At 35.8% G+C, this 5,997-nt stretch overlaps 1 non-coding gene across 1 annotated transcript; it reads right to left on the bottom strand.

Moving 5' to 3' along the window:
• Window positions 1-4,837: 4,837 nt before the first annotated feature.
• Window positions 4,838-4,909, bottom strand: TRNAK-UUU (transfer RNA lysine (anticodon UUU)). Its single transcript has one exon. It is a non-coding gene; the product is annotated as a tRNA-Lys (tRNA).
• Window positions 4,910-5,997: the final 1,088 nt, after the last annotated feature.

Here is a 5,997-nt window from a genome sequence, read left to right as displayed (position 1 = left end):
GTCGTAAAATAACCCAATAAAATAAAAAAATTAAATGTAATATTGTCAATATCTGATTACTTTATGCCTAATTAATTTCTAACACTTTAACTCACAGAAATTAGATGGAAACTATAGCATACATTCGTATTCCGGAATTCTGTTACAAAATATTTTACTCGGAAGAATGAGAAATTATTCAATTCAAATTAACATCAATGTGTTCGTACATTTCCTGACCAATGGGACAAAAACAGTTATGATAAAAATCTCGTAGTATGATTTCTTCAAGAGTCACAGTTATAATCTCGACTCTTTTTACTCAAGATTTTTAAGATAATGTAATTTGTGAATATTTCAAGAACAACGTCATCTTAAGTGTTTCTTTGAACGTAGTAATAGCAGTGTCGCGTGTGTGTTGGTTTAACAACGCTTTCAACTGCAGAGGTTATTCAGGGTCTAAATTCAAAGCAGGCAAGAAATAGAATAAATTGTTAAATGTAATATAAATTTACGACATGGTACTCATAGCTGTACTTCCCTTCCGGAAGAAACCATGAAAACTATTTATTTTATCCTCCCTTAAATCCAATGCCAGTTTGAACTCGCAAACATCGGAACAAACGGCTAACGCGATGAGTTAATTGCGTGAAAATTAAAAGTCATACAATTACAACAAAAGTTCAAAATGTCTTTCACTCCTCAAATGGCCGCCGTTTCTGGCATGTGAAATAAGTAATGGGAATATTGAGTGCGAGTATGATATCTTTGCCAGAGTCTGTGGGCATGAAAGCTGACAACTACTGTGATTGGCAGATTGTTGACATCACATCTGTTTATGAGGTGGTACCACTCTCAGCCGAAGTGGCAACAAATGCCACTGATTGGACAGTGTACTCAAGAACACACCCCAGAATCACAAAGTGCGAGTGTCTTGCTTTTGACGCAGTCAGTGTTGGGTTGTACCCTTCTCAGCTGCAGTTTTGTCAATTTAAGGGTTAAATATTGAATATACCTAGGTATTTGTTTATTCATTCATTCATGTATTTAATTAATTTATTTATTGATTCATTTTATTCATTCATTCATTCGTTTGTTGCAGAAAAGGAACCTAGGAACCACAAAAAACGTTTATTTTTGAGGCAATAATCTACGGAATTTCTGTACAAAATGCACTTAATTACACAAAATAACCAACTGAAACTGCCACAAAGATATAGTCAAAGTCTGTACTGTAGAAGAAGTAGAAATTATTACAGTGACGGACGAATCTTTTCTGTTAATTAAAGAAAATAATGACGCGAAATCCCCATACTACGTGATTACCATGTCGTTTGAACCTTTTTTAATATTACTGAAGCGATGTTTAGATGGGATTAATTTTAGACGAGTTGTCCATGTAGGAATGCTGGTAGAAAGAATTCAAGAGACTTGTTTCTAATCTAATATTTTTTGTAAGTGGGTTCCAAACTTTTTCTGCTATCCACCAACAGTGGGCATGCTGAAAGAGCCAATTCGCCACTTGTTTTTAATCTTCCAATACTGTTTTAAAATTGTTGGTCGCCCACTGGCTGCCAATTAAGAATCTTGGCCAATCTCGGGCACTGACCTTATTTTTTATTCCCGTAGGCAAAACTACTGATGGTCATTCTTTCTTTATATCTTCTCAAAGACATTATACTGAAACTAAATTAAATTTTTTCACCCTTTTATTGTTCTTTTATGGTACATAATTTTAGGAAATAATAATTGCTAGATTCATATGATCGGGGCCGTTACTAATAAAGGAGTAACCGATTTCCATGGTAAACAAAGGTGAGACGTGTTTTTTGTGGAAGAGAAGCCACACCCGTGGTTATCAAAACCGCATACCAAACTAGAGTTACCCAAAACATCGTGTAGGCTAAACTAGATTCAATATAATACAGAAATCAACAGGTTCCTGAGTATTTGGAGAGAGAGACAGAAATAAATTGATTCGAACAAGAATTTCTTTCCATTATTCCGTTGTCTTCTTACCAAAGCGGAATTATACAGACAGGGGTGCCCAATCTTATAAATTTGAAGGGCCAGTAACTACAAGGATGATACGTCGCGGGCCATATGTTAAATAATTTCTGCAGATACAAAATAAATTTATACATACAATCATTCTGAATAAATATTTCGCAGGAAAAGTTATTATCATATATTTAATTTTATTTCTAACACTACTTAAATTTGCAAAAGATAAAATAGTGCATTTATAACTGTCTAATGAGAAGTTTGGAGGTGGCTGTTTGAACAAAATATATTACTGTTGGTTTCTGATTTGTGCTCAATGATACTTAGGAGCAACAACAAGACATTTTTAAGATGTTTGCAACTCAAGCTCGATTTCAGTTCTTGTTTTTGAATTTTTATTTTTGAAAATGTTTGTTCGCACATGTATTCCGATGAAAACATGAAGATCATACGTCGGCTTGGTTCTTCAAACCTGAATATTTTTCATCTGGTAACTTATTAATTTACAAAATTTTATGCGATCATCAGGATAGGATATTTCTTCCACTGCTTCATCACACTGAAAATCTAGTAGTTCTAGCTGCAATATCATAGGCAAATAGAGATGATAACAAAGAGATAGAATCCATTTTACATAAAATCTACAATTTTTTTAATTCATTGTCCTTCAATACTCTCAATAACTTTCACAAAATAATCACTTCTGAAGATGTTTCCGTGGCAACCAACTCTAGTTTCTAAAAATTTAATTACAATGTCCAAAAAAAGTTTAAAAGTATTCGATAAAACACGTGTTTATCATATTTTAACTCTTTTCTATTTGACAAAGTGTTATATTATAGTGTGGTCTATCAACATATCATAAGGATTATAATATACCTATTGCTAATCTAAACCGAGGGATCACCGGCTTAGTTCAGACGGTAGATGTGTTTGTTAGCTGATTGAGGACTGCACTTGAGCTTGAATTTGATTCCCGCTTGGGCTGATTACTTTGCTTGGTTTTTATTCCGAATTGAACCACAACTAAGGCGAATGTCAGGTACTCATGTGGAAAATCCTCGCCAAACCATCTACATTCGTCCGATGCAGTATGCTGCAATCTCAAGAGAATTCATGTAACCATCGTCACATGAGACGGTCTGAGACAAAACCGTCCTGTCCGAGACAAAATTTTCGATGCAGTATGCTGCAATCTCGTAAGAATTTGTTTAACCACCGTCACATCGGACGGTCTGAGACAAAACCGTGCTGTCTGAGACAGAATATCCGATGCAATATGTATGCTGTAATTTCATAAGAATTCGTATAACTACCATCACATAAGACGGTCTGAGACAGTCCGGTACGAGACAGAATGTCCGATGCAGTATGTATGCTGCAATCTCTTAAGAATTCGTGTAACATGAGACGGTCTGAGACAAAACCGTCCTGTCCGAGATAGAATGTCCGATGCAGTATGCTATCGGCCTAAGGATGCCAGAAAACCGGTTATCACGGAGACTAATGCTGTACAAAAATCATTACTATAGAAACTTCAGAGGACCTAACTATAAAGAGACCAATTCCAGACAAAGTCGCAGCATTCATCTACCTACTCATCATCATCATCATCATTATCATCAGAAGAAGAAGAAGATAAGTTACTCGGAAATGACAAAGACCGCCTCTCAAATACAGGAACATAATATTGACTTCGAAACTGTTTTGAAACCATTAATCACTAGGGACATACCAGAATAACCTATGAGTGAGCTAATTTAGGAACCAAACTAAGAGGGTGGTATGAGGGATGAGATGAGTGAGACAGGAACTGAGTTTCGCTCACTGGACGGCACACACGGACCCCCCGATGAGTGCATGCCGCGCCCCTGGGAATGAATTTGTATTCCACTCTACACGGGGTATTCAATATTAGCGATGGATGTCGGACCAGTTTTAATGTATGGAAATAGCCTTTGGTTTCAATATTATTACGCACGGCTCTTTGGTCCGGGCGGCCTTTCATTGGTTTTATATTAGTCCGCTTTTCGAGTCTAATAGGTCATAGTTCAATAATAGACTTGTTAAAAGAAATCGGGCGATGACCGGAACACTCATTTTTCAATGGTCGTTCAGCTGATGTGGAATTGACGGGTACCAAATTGATCTGATACGTTGAGTAACACAACCAATATACTCGAGTCATGGCAATTTTTCCTAACTTATTGAGATTTCAGTGGGATTCTTTATGAAATTGTTCAAAATAACTTTGCATATTAAAACAGTTTTAACTTTTTAAATCAAGTTTACTTAGACTTAATAAGAAAATAGGCTATATTTTGTTCGTAGTTAACTGTTTTAATGTGACTATTACACTTTTACTACGTCATACTACTTTTTACCAATAAAACAGTACGGAAAGACGTGTTTCAAGCAATCATGGCTGCTTATCCTACAATTTTTTCACATCCCTAGCATTTGTTTCTTTGTTTGACAACATTGTACTTTCAATAATTGTATCTTTGAAAATGATTCATGTTTATTTCATAATCCTTAATTAAAACTTTTTTACCATTTATCTTGTTGATATTATTTGGTTATTTTATAGCTTCTGCTGTATGAGATTGTTTAATATAACATATTAATAGCAACTGAAGTTGAATGCAACTGTTTTAATAAAAACGAAACAATCAACAAAGCCTTCTTGACTAGTAAACGTCCATAGAGTTCAACGAAGATTGTATAGTTGACAAGGCTGGCAAAAAGAGAAAAACTCATCATAACACACTACTGCCACCTAGCGGAATATTTGTAATGATGAGATGGAACAATAATACACTTTTAAGACAGAATAATTTCGAGGGAAAAATTGTTCCGGAGCCGGGTATCGAACCCGGGACCTTTGGTTTAAAGTACCAACGCCCTACCACTGAGCTACCCGGGAACTCTAACCGACACCGATCCAATTTTTCCCTCTATATCCACAGACCTCAAAGTGGGCTGACAACCGTGAAGCAACCAACTTCGAGTGCACACTATGCAAATCAAGATTTCAGGTATAACTCCCTGTAAAGTTGATTTGAATAATTTCGAGGGAAAAATTGTTCCGGAGCCGGGTATCGAACCCGGGACCTTTGGTTTAACATACCAACGCTCTACTCTTGATTTGCATAATACACGTCACTGTTCGTTAACAGAAAACCACAATTTAAGTCACACGGAGTTAGTGTGCACTCGAAGTTGGTTGTTTGACGGTTGTCAGCCCACTTTGAGGTCTGTGGATATAGAGAGAAAAATTGGATCGGTGTCGGTTAGAGTTCCCGGGTAGCTCAGTGGTAGAGCGTTGTACGTTAAACCAAAGGTCCCGCGTTCGATACCCGGCTCCGGAACAATTTTTCCCTCGAAATTATTCAAATCAACTTTACAGGGAGTTATACCTGAAATCTTGATTTGCACTTTTAAGACAATTTAGTATTCTCGTAAGTCAATTAATTTTTATTGTATTAGAGTACTCTATTTCTTCTCGTCTTTATATACTTTCTTGTAATCGTGTAATAGTCAATTAAATCTCACTCGAGTTTTGATTTTCTCTAGATAAATCAAAACCTCTAGTGAGAATACTGTAAATAATATTATGTTTCTCGATAAATATACAAAATTTAATTTATAACTTATTAAATTAAAGGAGCAGTAATTAAAATCTGTGTTGTTTAAAAACTGTTTTGATTTTCCAATCATGACATTGAAATCGATCATCTCTATGCAAATCGTTATATCTTGGATGGATTGATTTTTACAGATACGGAAATAAAATATGGGCCAAGTCTTTGTAGCAGTCCTCCTGAATGTAGGCAACAAGCTTCCCAAGATTGTCCACAGGTAGCATACATTTAGGTGTTCTTGTTTACTGCACATGCGCAATGCATTGGATCTGGAACTTAGTAGAATTAGGCGGCTCATTTTTTTTTTTTTTCTGGATCTGTTTGAATCACGTATTTCACAAACATAGGCTCGAACATAGGTGTCCAAACG

The sequence above is a fragment of the Periplaneta americana genome, chromosome 7 (assembly GCF_040183065.1).
Source record: "Periplaneta americana isolate PAMFEO1 chromosome 7, P.americana_PAMFEO1_priV1, whole genome shotgun sequence".
NCBI classification, from domain to species: domain Eukaryota; kingdom Metazoa; phylum Arthropoda; class Insecta; order Blattodea; family Blattidae; genus Periplaneta; species Periplaneta americana.
The sequence above is the reverse complement of the archived record's forward strand: the minus strand, read 5'-3'. Positions and strand labels throughout refer to the sequence as shown.